Source organism: Bos grunniens, chromosome X, assembly GCF_055505025.1.
Source record: "Bos grunniens cultivar Pamir isolate PY7600 chromosome X, Bosgru_T2T1.0, whole genome shotgun sequence".
Lineage (NCBI taxonomy): Eukaryota > Metazoa > Chordata > Mammalia > Artiodactyla > Bovidae > Bos > Bos grunniens.
This window is the reverse complement of record NC_141194.1, coordinates 142,151,252-142,165,862: the sequence shown is the minus strand read 5'-3', so window position 1 is coordinate 142,165,862 and position 14,611 is coordinate 142,151,252. Positions and strand designations below refer to the sequence as shown.

Below are 14,611 nucleotides of genomic sequence, written 5' to 3'. Positions count from 1 at the left end.
TGCTCAACATCACTCATTATCAGAGAAATGCAAATCAAAACCACTATGAGGTACCATTTCACACCAGTCAGAATGGCTGCGATCCAAAAGTCTACAAATAATAAATGCTGGAGAGGGTGTGGAGAAAAGGGAACCCTCTTACACTGTTGGTGGGAATGCACACTATTACAGCCACTATGGAGAACAGTGCGGAGATTCCTTAAAAAACTGAAAATAGAACTGCCTTATGATCCAGCAATCCCACTGCTGGGCATACACACTGAGGAAACCAGAAGGGAAAGAGACACGTGTACCCCAATGTTCATCGCAGCACTGTTTATAATAGCCAGGACATGGAAGCAACCTAGATATCCATCAGCAGATGAATGGATAAGAAAGCGGTGGTACATATACACAATGGAGTATTACTCAGCCATTAAAAAGAATACATCTGAATCAGTTCTAATGAGGTGGATGAAACTGGAGCCTATTATACAGAGTGAAGTAAGCCAGAAGGAAAAACATAAATACAGTATACTAACGCATATATATGGAATTTAGAAAGATGGTAACAATAACTCTGTATACGAGACAGCAAAAGAGACACTGATGTATAGAACAGTCTTATGGACTCTGTGGGAGAGGGAGAGGGTGGGAAGATTTGGGAGAATGGCATTGAAACATGTAAAATATCATGTAGGAAACGAGTTGCCAGTCCAGGTTCGATGCACGATGCTGGATGCTTGGGGCTGGTGCACTGGACGGCCCAGAGGGTTGGTATGGGGAGGGAGGAGGGAGGAGGGTTCGGGATGGGGAACACATGTATACCTGTGGCGGATTCATTTTGATATTTGGCAAAACTAATACAATTATGTAAAGATTAAAAATAAAATAAAATTAGAAAAAAGAAAAAAAAAAAAAGAAAAAGAGCACTCCCATTGTGTAGATGAGTAAACTGAGTCACAGAGGCATTAAGGAAGTGACTATTAAGTGAACGAGATGCTTTATGGTGAGCGTATTTATGGACACAGTAAAATTTGCAGAAATGGCACTATCTGTAGATTGTTGGTGAAAAAGCTCAATGTCAACTCCATCTATTAGGAAAAAAACAAAATTATGTGTGATACTTAGATCTACCAAGCAAAGTCTGTCTTGTTTTACCTGTTTGCCTGCATTTAATTCAAAAGAAAAACTACACAGAAGGTGGAATCAACGTTCCCATTTTATAGATGAGGAAACTGAGGCCCAGAGGTATTAATGAAGTAACTAGAAAGTGAAAGAGATGCTTTTTGGTGAGTGTACAGTCTATACTTAGGAAACTTTGTGGGAAAGTGCATTGTCGGTCCAGATCATTGGGGGAAAATCTAGATTTCAACTCATTCTTCCCCCCCAAAAAACAAACAAACAAAATTAAGTGTGTTACTTCGACTGCTAAGCAATGTCCTCGGTGTTTAGATGGTCCGCTTCATTTAATTGAAAACAAAATCTATGAGGAAATTGTTATCAATATTCCCATTTATACTTCAGGAAGCTGAGGCATTAATGAAATTGTTAGTAAGTAAGAGAGATGCTTTTGCTAACCGTATTTATCTATAGTTAATAAACTTTATGGGTAAGGCCTCATCTATCTAGAATGTTTAGGGGAAAAACTTGATTTCAATTCTATTAAAAAAAACCAATTAAGTATGTTACTTAACTCTACTAAGCATGTCCTCAGTGTTGTACATGCTCTGCTTCATTTATTTTTTTAATTTAAATTTATTTATTTGATTTGAGGCTAATTGCTTTACCAAAAAAATGCACGAGGAAGCTGTTATTAACATTCCCATTTTATAGATGAGGAAACTGAGACACATAGATAATACTGTCGTTACTAGTTAGGGAAATACATGCTTTTTGTTGAGCGTGTTTATCTATTTAGTAAACTGTGTGGGAAAGGGCATTGTCTGGCTAGAATGTTGGGGAAAAAACCCAATTTCAATTCTCTGTATTAAAAAAAAAATTAAGTGAGTTGCTTAGATCTTCTAAACAATGTCCTGGTTGTTTTGCATGCTTCTCTTCATTTAATCAAAAAGAAAATCTACAAGTAAAGTGTTATCAACATTCCCATTTTATATATGAGGAAACTGAGGTGCAGAGGCTTTAAGCAAGTAATTAGCGGGTGAAAGATGATGTATGGGTGAGCCTATTTATCTATACTTAATAAACGTTGTTGACAAGGGCATTGTCTGTTCGATTTTGGGGGAAAAGAACTCAATTTCAATTCTCTTTTAAAAAATTGAGTATGTTACTTAACTCTACTAAGCATGCCCTGTGTATTTTACATGCTCTGTTTCATTTAATGAAAAACAAGAATCAGTAAGGTAAACGAAAATCTACAAGGCTGTGGGGTAAAAATAAAGATTTTAACACTCTTAAAAGAAAAAAACCAATATTATGTATGTTAGTTAGATCTCCTAAGCAATGGTGGGTGTTTTAGACATTAAGCTTCATTTAATTCAAAAGAAAATCTACGAGGAAGGTGTTGTGTTGTCAATACTCCCATTTTACAGATGAGGAAACTGAGGCACAGAGGCAGTAATGATGTTACAAGAAGTGAAATGGATGATGTCTTTGATAGTGTATTTATCTACACTCAATAAAGTTTGTGGAAAAGGGCACTGTCTATCTATATTGTTGGAGACAAAATTGCTATTTCCACTCTCTCTTCTAAAAAAAGAAATGAAATCTTTTTCTTAGATCTACTAAATAACATCCTGGATGTGTCATGTGGTCTGTTTCATTTAATTAAAAAAAAAAAAAAACAGAGCAGACCAGTTTTATAGATGAGTAAACTGAGGCACAGTGGCATTAAGGAAGTGACTGATAAGTGAAAGAGATGCTTTATGGTAAGTGTACTTATGGACACAGTAAAATTTGCAGAAATGGCACTATCTGTAGGTTGTTGGTGAAAAAAGCTCAATGTCAACTCAATCTATTAGGAAAAAAACAAAATTAGGTATGATACTTAGATCTACCAAGCAAAGTCTGTCTTCTTTTAGCTGCTTGCCTGCATTTAATTCAAAAGAAAAACTACACAGAAGGTGGAATCAACGTTCCCATTTTATAGATGAGGAAACTGAGGCCCAGGGGTATTCATGAAGTTACTAGAAAGTGAAAGAGATGCTTTTTGGGAGTGTACAGATCTATACTTAGGAAACTTTGTGGGAAAGTGCATTGTCAGTCCAGATTATTGGGGAAAAATCTAGATTTCAACTCATTCTTCTGAAAGAAAAAACAAAATTAAGCATGTTACTTAGACTGCTAAGCAATGTCCTCGGTGTTTTAGACAGTCTGCTTCATTCAATTGAAAACAAAATCTACAAGGAAATTGTTGTCAGTATTCCCATTTATACTTCAGGAAGCTGAGGCATTAATGAAATTGTTAGTAAGTGAGAGAGATACTTTTGCTAACCATATTTATCTATATTTAGTAAACTTTGTGGGTAAGGCCTCATCTATCTAGAACGTTTAGGGGGAAAACTTGATTTTAATTCTATTAAAAAAAAAAACCCAATTAAGTATGTTACTTATCTCTACTAAGCATGTCCTCAGTGTTTTACATGCTCTGCTTCATTTATTTTTTTTAATTTCAATTTATTTATTTAGGTTTGAAGCTTTATTTACAAAGAAAATGCACGAGGAAGGTGTTATCAACATTCCCATTTTATAGATGAGGAAACTGAGAGAGACATTACTGTCATTACTAGTTAGGGAAATACATGCTTTTTGTTGAGCGTGTTTATGTATTTAATAAACTGTGTGGGAAAGGACATTGTCTGGCTAGATTGTTGGGGGAAAAAACCCAATTTCAATTCTCTGTACTAAAAAAAAAATTAAGTGAGTTGCTTAGATCTTCTAAGCAATGTGATGGTTGTTTTGCACTCTCGTGTTCATTTAATCAAAAAGAAAATCGATGAGTAAAGTGTTATCAACATTCCCATTTTATATATGAGGAAACTTAGGTGCAGAGGCTTTAAGAAAGTAATGAGTAGGTGAAAGATGATGTATCAGTGAGCCTATTTATCTATACTTAATAAACTTTGTTGATAAGGGCATTTCGTTAGATATTTGGGAAAAAAACTCAATTTCAATTCTCATAAAAAAATTGAGTATGTTACTTAACTCTACTCAGCACGTCCTATGTATTTTACATGCTCTGTTTTTTCATTTAATGAAAAATAAGAATCCATAAGATAAAAGAAAATCTACAAGGCTGTGGGGTAGAAATAAAGTTTTTAACACTGTTAAAAGAAAAAAAAAAAAAAAACAACCAATATATTGTGTGTTAGTTAGATCTCCTAAGCAATGGAGGCTATTTTACATGTTAAGCTTCATTTAATTAAAAAGAAAATCTATGAGGAAGGAGTTGTCAATATTCCCATTTTACAGATGAGGAAACTGAGGCACAGAGGCAGTAAGTCAGTTACAAGAAGTGAAACGGATGATGTCTTTGAGAGTGTATTTATCTACACTCAGTAATACCGGGGTCCAGCCCCATCAGGATCTAGGGATACCCTCAGGATGAACGGCGTCGGCAAGAGAGATGAAAGTAAAAGGAGAGAGAAAGAGGCTGATATTCTTTGGCGCCCAATATGGGGCAAAGATTCAGAGCACCTTTGCTCTGGAGTGAAGACGCAGAGCACCTTTTCGATTGGGTCTTAGAAGCCTGGGCAGAAAAGTGAACTCAGAGAGCCTCTGTGCTCCAGGGAATCAGCCTGAAAAAAAGAGATAGAGAGAGAAAGAGAGAGAAAGAAAGAGAGAAAGAATGACACGGGGAGGCCAAGCTCTGATGAAGCCAGGTCTGCAGCTTTATTTTTAAAGGGAGCTTTTATGCCCTGAGTCACACATTTCCAGACATGAAAGATACAAAGTCATGTAGAGTCAGCTCAACATTAGAGCAGTTTGACCTTCATTGGCACCAGGATGTTTTCTGCATACCTTTTCATTTACAAGGGTCTTTGTGTTATGTACATTATCTTTTGGCCCAGAGGCCTATTAACATTTTGTGACTCTTTCTTGATAAAGGTTTGTCAACCAGAAAACCTGCTTTCCCTTTATCTTTCCGGTCTGCAGTCCCCCTCAGGAAACAGAGCTACATTCTTATGGAGCAAAGGTGCAGTGTGTTACAACAAAGAAAGAACATATTAACTCAAGGGTCTTATGTTGTTCATTCCAAGGCTACTGCTTGTTTTTCTTGCATACCAACTATACTAGCTAATGCACTCCCAGGCGCACATTGGGTAAAGACCAGGAAACTCAGTAACAAACATTGCCTCAACATTGCTGTATTGTTTAATAAAGCTTTTTTAGCGCTCGAAGGTTATGCTTGGGGTGTTGTGAACAATCATGTGTGTTACTTACAAGAGTGTGGATAAACCTGCCAAGCAAACTAAAATACTAACAGAGGGGTTAAAGTTAAAATACTCCTTTTAAGACCAGGACACTTATCAACTAGATCCTTAAGTTGATTTTCTTCAGAGAAAGGTGGTCGGAGTTAGCACCCTGTTAATGTCAGAAGAGTTGGTGAAAAGCATAATATAGTAAACGGTAGACAGACAGACTTTGGTTTCGGGGTCGATGCTCGAGCAGGTCCAGGGAGTCCCTCGAGTCCTGATCCGCCTTGCCTGTCAGGTCTCCTCCGCGTGACCTTGTCATGGGTGGGATTTCCTGTGTTGGCTCCCGACACAATAAACATTGTGGGAAAAGGCACTGTCTATCTAGATTGTTGGAGGAAAAAACTCAATTTCAACTCTCTCTTCTAAAAAAAAGAAATGAAGTATTTCACTTAGATCTACTAAGTAACATCCTGGATGTGTCATGTGGTCTGTTTCATTTAATTAAAAACAAAGAGCACTCCCATTTTGTAGATGAGTAAACTGAGGCACAGAGGCATTAAGGAAGTGACTATTAAGTGAACGAGATGCTTTATGGTGAGCGTATTTATGAACAGAGTAAAATTTGCAGAAATGGCACTGCCTGTACATTGTTGATGAAAAAAGCTCAATGTCAACTCCATCTATTAGGAAAAAAACAAAATTATGTGTGATACTTAGATCTACCAAGCAAAGTCTGTATTGTTTTACCTGCTTGCCTGCATTTAATTCAAAAGAAAAACTACACAGAATGTGTAATCAATGTTGCCATTTTATAGATGAGGAAATTGAGGCCCAGAGGTATTAATGAAGTTACTAGAAAGTGAAAGAGATGCTTTTTGGTGCGTGTACAGATCTATACTTAGGAAACTTTGTGGGAAAGTGCATTGTCGGTCCAGATTATTGGGGAAAGGTCTCTATTTCAAATCATTTTTTGAAAACAAAACAAAACAAAATTAAGTGTGTTACTTAGACTGCTAAGCAATGTCCTTGGTGTTTTAGAAGGTCTGCTTCATTTAATTGAAAATAAAATCTACGAGGAAATTGTTGTCAATATTCCCATTTTTACTTCAGGAAACTGAGGCATTAATGAAATTGCTAGTAAGTGAGAGAGATGCTTTTGCTAACCTTATTTATTAGTATTTAATAAACTTTGTGGGAAATGGCCTCTTCTATCTAGAATGTTGGGGGGAAAACTTGATTTCAACTCTGTTAAGAAAAAACCCCCAAAAAGTATGTTACTAAACTCTACTAGGCATGTCTTCAGTGTTTTACATGCTCTGCTTCATGTAATTACTAAGAAAATGTACGAGGAAGGTGTTATCAACATTCCCATTTTATAGATGAGGAAACTGAGATACAGAGACGTTACTGTCGTTACTAGTTAGGGAAATACATGCTTTTTCTTGAGCGCGTTTATCTATTTATTAAACTGTGTGGGAAAGGGCATTGTCTGGCTAGAATGTTGGGGAAAAAACCCAATTTCAATACTCTGTATTAAAAAAAAATTAAGTGAGTTGCTTAGATCTTCTAAGCAATGTTCTGGTTCTTTTGCACGCTCCTCTTCATTTAATCAAAAAGAAAATCGACAAGTAAAGTGTTATCACATTCCCATTTTATATATGAGGAAACTGAGGTGCAGAGGCTTTAAGCAAGTAATTAGTAGGTGAAAGATGATGTATCGGTGAGCCTATTTATCTATACTTAGTACTAAGTAAATATAAAGTATATTTATCTATACTTAATAAACTTTGTTGATAAGGGCATTGTCTGTTAGATTTTGGGGGAAAAAAACTCAATTTCAATTCTCTTAAAATAATTAAGTGTGTTACTTACCTCTACTAAGCATGTCCTGCGTATTTTACGTGCTCTATTTCATTTAATGAAAAACAAGAATCAGTAAGGTAAAAGAAAATCTACAAGGCTGTGGGGTAAAAATAAAGATTTTAACACTCTTAAAAGAAAAAACACAATATTATGTATGTTAGTTAGATCTCCTAAGCAATGGTGGGCGTTTTACACGTTAAGCTTCATTTAATTCAAAAGAAAATGTAAGGGGAAGGTGGTGTCAATATTCCCATTTTACAGATGAGGAAACTGAGGCACAGAGGCAGTAATGCAGTTACAAGAAGTGAAACGGATGATGTCTTTGAGAGTGTATTTATCTACACTCAATAAACTTTGTGGGAAAGGGCATTGTCTATCTAGATTGTTGGAGAAAAAAACTCAATTTCAACTCTCTCTTCTAAAAAAAAGAAATGAAGTATTTCACTTAGATCTACTAAGTAACATCCTGGATGTGTCATATGCTCTGTTTCATTTAATTAAAAACAAAGAGCACTCCCATTTTGTAGATGAGTAAACTGAGGCACAGAGGCATTAAGGAAGTGACTATTAAGTGAACGAGATGCTTTATGGTGAGCGTATTTATGGACACAGTAAAATTTGCAGAAATGGCACTGTCCATAGATTGTTGGTGAAAAAAGCTCAATGTCAACTCCATCTATTAGAAAAAAAAAAAAAAAACTAGGTATGATACTTAGATCTACCAAGCAAAGTCTGTCTTCTTTTACCTGCTTGCCTGCATTTAATTCAAAGAAAAACTACACAGAAGGTGTAATCAATGTTGCCATTTTATAGATGAGGAAACTGAGGCCCAGAGGTATTAATGAAGTAACTAGAAAGTGAAAAAGATGCTTTTTGGTGAGTGTACAGATCTATATTTAGGAAACTTTGTGGGAAAGTGCATTGTCGGTCCAGAATATTGGGGGGAAATCTCGATTTCAGCCCATTCTTCTGAATGGAAAACAACAACAACAACAACAACAACGTTAAGTGTGTTACTTAGACTGCTAAGCAATGTCGTCGGTGTTTTCGATGGTCTGCTTCATTTAATTGAAAACAAAATCTACGAGGAAATTGTTGTCAATATTCCAATTTATACTTCAGGAAGCTTAATGAAGCTTATACTTCAGGGATTAATGAAATTGCTAGTAAGTGAGAGAGATGCTTTTGCTAACCGTATTTATCTATATTTAGTAAACTTTGTGGGAAAGGGCATTGTCTATCTAGAATGTTTGGGGGAAAAACTTGATTTCTATTCTATTAAACAAAAAAACCCAAATGAAGTATGTTACTCTACTAAGCATGTCCTCAGGGTTTTACATGCTCGCCTTAATTTAAGTAGAAAGAAAATGCACGAGGAAGGTGTTATCAGCATTCCCATTTTATAGAGGAGGAAATTGAGACACAGAGACATTACTGTCGTTACTAGTTAGGGAAATACGTGCTTTTTGTTGAGCGTGTTTATCTATTTAGTAAACTGTGTGGGAAAGGGTATTGTCTGGCTAGATTGTTGGAGGAAAATCCCAATTTCAATTGTCTGTATTAAAAAAAAAATTTGAGTTGCTTAGATCTTCTCAGCAATGTCCTGGTTGTTTTGCACGGTTCTCTTCATTTAATCAAAAAGAAAATCAACAAGTAAAGTGTTATCAACATTCCCATTTTATATTTGAGGGAACTGAGTCGCAGAGGCTTTAAGCAAGTAATTAGCAGGTGAAAGATGATGTATGGGTGAGCCTATTTATCTATACTTAATAAACGTTGTTGACAAGGGCATTGTCTGTTAGATTTTGGGGGAAAAGAACTCAATTTCAGTTCTCTTAAAAAAATTAAGTATGTTACGTAACTCTACTAAGCATGTCCTGCGTATTTTACATGCTCTGTATCATTTAATGAAAAACAAGAATCAGTAAGGACAAAGAAAATCTATGGTCTTAAGATTACTTACGGTCTTCTCTGGTGGTCCGGTGGTTAAGAATCCACTTTCCAATGCAGGGGATGCAGGTTTGATCTCTGGTCAGGGAACTAAGATCCTGCATGGCTCGGAGCTACTTAGCCACATGTGGCCACAACTACAGAGCCCGTGTGCCTTTATGAATTATCCCACATGCCGCAACTAAGACCTGACATAGCCAAATAAATAAATAAATAAGTAACTATTTTTTAAAAGATTACTTCACAGTCATGAATCATGTGCACAGTATCCACCAACGGCCAATAAGAGGCCAGTAACTGTCCTGAGCTGACTAAGACACTGGGGCTCCCTGGTTCATCTCCAGATTCACCAGCAAAGGTGAAATCCAGGGCCATCACCATGCAGACTCTAGTGGGACTCTGCCAGGTTCCTCATAATCTGCTTCCTGACCCCAGATTAGAGTTCCTTAGCGGGGATAGCCCATGAATCTCCCTTGAGGCCCTGGGATTGAGTGAGTAGACCCAGAGATGTCTTTGGGAAAGCCCTTGCCCAGATTGTCCAGAAGAGGGCACCTGAATACCATTTGTATGTTATTCTTTCCGTTGGTCTGTGCTGTGCTGAGTTGCTCAGTCCGGCCCTTTCCGAGCCCCCCAGGCTCCTATGTCCATGGGGATCCTCCAGGCTAGAATACTGGAGTGGGTTGCCATGCCCTCCCCCAGGGGATCTTCCCAACCAGGGATCAAACCCAGCCTCCCACATTGCAGATGGATTCTTTACCATCTGAGCAACCAGGGAAGCCCATGAATATTGGTATGGGCAGCCTATCCCTTCTCCAGGTTATCTTCCTGATCTAGAAATTGGTCTTGGGTCTTCTGCACTGCAGGTGGATTTCTATTACCAACTGAGCTACCAGGGAAGGCCCAACTTTTGCCACTTCTTCAGTAACTTTTTTTTTTTTTTTAATTCTGTGGCCAGGAAGAGGGGAAAATTCTGGTTTGGGGCCTGCTGTGGCACCAGAGGTTCATAGCAGTGGATCTGATGGGCTCTGTGGGATTCAGGCAAGTGAGCAGAACTGAGGCCAGTCTCCAGCATCAGCAGTATTCATAGCTCTGGAGTGCGTGTGCTCATCAGTGAGGGGCCATGCAAATCCTCCTTCTTTCTTGGCTGCCTGGCATTGACCCTAGTGAGGGAGAGCTCAAGACACATCAGTCCTTGTGGCACTGAGAAAATTCTCCCCGCTTCTGGGAAGCAGTGGGCTCTTTTTATCCCTCTACTTCTTTGTTCTGTCTGCTGTATTAGTGTCTTCATCATCTTCGTGGTAGCAAATGTTTATTGAACACCTACAGCTTGCCAGGTTTTCTTCTGAGTGCTCCACGTGAATCTCTTCATCTCCTTTTCAGCTCTATGAACTAACTACAATTAAGATCCCGTTGTACGGATGAGGTTCAGAAAGCTGAACCAATCTGTTCAAAGTCACAGAGCCAGTCCATTGCAGAGCTCTGATTTGATTCTGAGTCCAGAGTTGGTCTTCTTCCTATGAAGCCAGCTGCCTCTCACACTTCCTCCTCCCCACCCACATGCCTCTCCCTCTCCAGGTCGGCTCAGCGGCATAGTCTCTGTGTGGGTCCTGGGTTTGCGTGCTGGCCTCCAGGCAGTGAGCTCAGAGATGGCACTTAGCCAAGCACTTCCCTTTCTTTGTTGGGACGGAGGCATTGTCTTAACAGGAGAAACCAACCACTCCATATACAAGCACCATGGTTAAGGGCAGGGGCTCCAAACCTTGGAGATTTCATAGGCTAGTAATATTAGTAAAATAAAACTGGGTTTGGACAGAAGTCATAATCTTTTCATTTTACCAATTAAGACCTTGTCATTCTCCTCTTCCTACTAATATTAATAGAGAAATAATATCTAAAGCTTATAGAGAAAGATTAGCATGTACCATATACTATTCTCAATCTTTCAATGAATTTCCTGATATTATCCTCACAAAAATCATATCCAGTAGGCATTGTCATTTTCCCCATTTTGGAGGCAAGGAAATTGACAAAAAGAAACGTTTTGTAACTTACTCCTGACTCTGCTGAAAACCATTATAGTTTATTGTCTCTCATCTGTGTTTGATCAAAGATATTTTTAAAAGAAACCATCAAAGTACTTCCCTGGTGGTCCAATGGTTAAGACTCTGCACTTCCACTGCAGGGGGCATGGGTTCAATTCCTGGTTGGGGAGCTAAGATCATGAGTGCCACAGGGTGTGGCAAAAAAAAAAAAATAATAATAAAAGAAAAAAATTAACCATCAAGCACAGCCAGAGGCCCTGATCTCAGAATTTAGGAATAACCAACTAAAAGCACGGATGGTTCAGGGTTTGTCTTGGGCAAAGCAAATGCTGTCTCTCTCTCTCTCTCTCTCTCTCTCTTTTTGCAGTTTAATGTGAAAGTACTAATATGTGCTTTGAGAAGTAAACGTCTAGATAAATACTGAGACCTAAACCCAGTGACTGGCACATAAGAATACAGTACATACCAGCTGCGACGTTTATCATTGTAATTCCTTGTGGCACAACCCTGCAAACCAACCTCTTGCTGGGAGGAAACTGACCAAGGCAACTCTAGAGACTTCCTGTTACTGAGGTCAGGTAAGTTTCTGTAACTGACGACACCCTCCTTCCCTCAGCTGTCTCCAATTTCCCCTCCTTGAATGAACTGAAGCAGAGGAGTTTTACTTCCCATTGATTGATATTGCTGTTGCCATCAGTTCTGTTTAATTGCTCAGTCGAGTCGGACTCGTTGCAATTCATGGACTGCCGTAACCGGGCTTCCCTGTCCATCAAGAACTCCTGGGGCTTGCTCAAATTCATGTCCATCAAGTCGGTGATGTCCCCTTCTCCTCCTGCCTTCAATCTTTCCCAGCATCAGGGTCTTTCCAATGAGTCAATTCTTCCCATCGGGTGGCCAAAGTATTGGAGCTTCAGCTTCAGCATCAGTCCTTCCAATGAATATTGAGGACTGATTTCCTTTAAGATTGACTGGTTTGACCTCTTTGCTGTCCAAGGGATTCTCAAGAGTCTTCTCCAACACCACAGTTCAAAAGCATCAATTCTTCAGTACTCAGCTTTCTTCACAGGCCAACTCTCACATCCACATATGACTACTGGAAAAACCAGAGCTTTGACTAGATAGGTTAGGCAGCAAAGTAATGTCTCTGCTTTTTAATATGCTGTCTAGGTTGGTCAGCGCTTTTCTTCCAAGGAGGAAGCGTCTTTTAATTTCATGGCGGAAGTCACCATCTGCAGTGATTTTGGAGCCCCAAAAGATAAGTTTGTTACTGTTTCCATTGTTTCCCCATCTATGTGCCATGAAGTGATGGCATGCTCTTCCTTTTTTGATTGTTGAGTTTTAAGCCCGCTTTTTCACTCTCCTCTTTCACTTTCATCAAGTGGTCTTTAGTTCCTCTTCACTTTCAGCCATAGGGGTGGTCATCTGCATATTTGAGGTTATTGATATTTCTCCTGGCAATCTTGATTCCAGCTTGTGATTCATCCAGCCTGGCATTTCGCAGGATGTACTCTGCATATAAGTGAAATAAACAGGGTGACAATCTACTCGTTTCCCAATTTGGAACCAGTTTATTGTTCCATGTCTGGTTCTAACTGTTGCTTCTTAATCTGCCTACAGATGTCTCAGGAAGCAGGTAAGGTGGTCTGATATTCCCATCTCTCGAAGAATTTCCCACAGTTTGATGTGATCCACACAGTCAAAGGCTTTGGCATAGTCAATAAAGCAGAAGTAGATGTTTGTCTGGAATCCGCTTGCTTTTTCTATGATCCCACGGATGTCGGCAATTTGATCTCTAGTTCCTCTGCCTTTTCTAAATCCAGCGTGAACATCTGGAGGTTCTCAGTTCACATACGGTTGAAGCCTAACTTGGGGAATTTTGAGAAATACATTGCTAGCATGTGAGATGAGTGCAACTGAGTGGTAGTTGGAACACTCTTTTGCATTGCCTTTCTTTGAGATTGGAATGAAAACTGACCTGTTCCAGTCCTGTGGCCACTGCTGAGTTTTCCTAATTTGCGGGTGCATTCAGTGCAGCACTTTCACAGCATCATCTTCAGGATTTGAAATAGCTCAGCTGTTGCCATAGCAGAACTCAAACTTTCCATCTGAAAACCCTAGGAAACAGGGAGTCATAAACTCCTTCTGAGGCTTCTGCTGCAGCTGCTTGCAGGTTGGACGGCCACTCAGGTATTTATTTATTTTTCATTGAAGGATAATTGTTTTACAGGATTCTGTTGGTTTCTGCCCAACATCAACATGAATCAGCCATAGGTGTACGTATGTCCCCTCCCTCTTGAATCTCCTTCCCACTTCCCTCCCCATCCCACCCCTCTAGGTGGTTACAATGCCCCTGTTTGAGTTCCCTGAGTCATACAGCAAATTCCCAATGACTATCTACTTTACATATGGTAATATATGGTTCCATGTTCCTCTCTGTATGCATCATGCCTTCACTAAGGTATTGAGGGTTAGTAAGAGAGGGCTCCTCAAAAGTCATCGGCAGTGGTTCTCCCCATTCATCACCCAGACCCCAAACTTGACCATGCTCTTGACCTTTCACACCCATTCTGCCAAATAGCCTCTCATCAGGAAGGTAAAGGGAGAAAAGGAACTAGGAAAGGACAGGGCGTGCTGCTCTGCTAAGTCGATTCAGTCGTGTCCAACTCTCTGTGACGCCATGGACTGTAGCCCAGCAGGTTCCTCTGTCCATGGGATTCTCCAGGCAAGAATATTGGAGTGGGTTGCCATGCGTTCCTCCAGGGCATCTTCCTGAGCCAGGGATGGAACCCCAGTCTCTTGTGTCTCTGGGAGAGTTCTTTACCCCTAGCACCACCTGGGAAAGGCCCTTAGGAGAGAGGATCAAGAATGATTTCTCTCACTCATATGTGAGGATAAAATCCCAGCCTTTTCCTTCTCATGTTGGAGCACGGGGCTCCACGAGGGGGTTCTAAATAGGACCTTTCCATAAACAAACACCCTGCCTCATTGGCTTGGCCTTGGACGTCTTGGATTTGGCTCCAAGTCAATTCATCAAAAGCCATCCTTTTACCAAAAGTCAAGACACAATGACCAAATGAACAAGTGGGTCATTCTTTGAAGGATTAAGTTATTATATGTGACTAATGTGCCAGAGCTTACCAAACTTACTGACCTACCAAAAACTTTGTTGTTTTATGTATTTATTTCAACTTGCTACGTAACATACAAAAATGCACATATTTAATGTATATATTTTGACAAGTTTGGACATATATACTGGAGAAGACAATGGCACCCCACTCCAACTCTTGCCTGGAAAATCCCATGGAGCCTGGTAGGCTGCAGTCCAAGGGGTTGCTAAAAGTCGGACACGACTGAGTGACTTCACTTTCACTTTTCACTTTCGTGCATTGGAGAAGG

General features: G+C 39.3%; 1 long non-coding RNA gene across 1 annotated transcript; it reads right to left on the bottom strand.

Annotated features, from left to right (window-relative positions):
* Window positions 1-622: 622 nt before the first annotated feature.
* LOC147341530 (uncharacterized) lies at window positions 623-13,870 on the bottom strand. The gene is made up of 2 exons (XR_015159849.1): window positions 9,184-13,870; window positions 623-5,738 (listed from the first exon to the last, which is right to left on the bottom strand). It is a non-coding gene; the product is annotated as an uncharacterized LOC147341530 (long non-coding RNA).
* Between the last annotated feature and the right edge of the window lie 741 nt (window positions 13,871-14,611).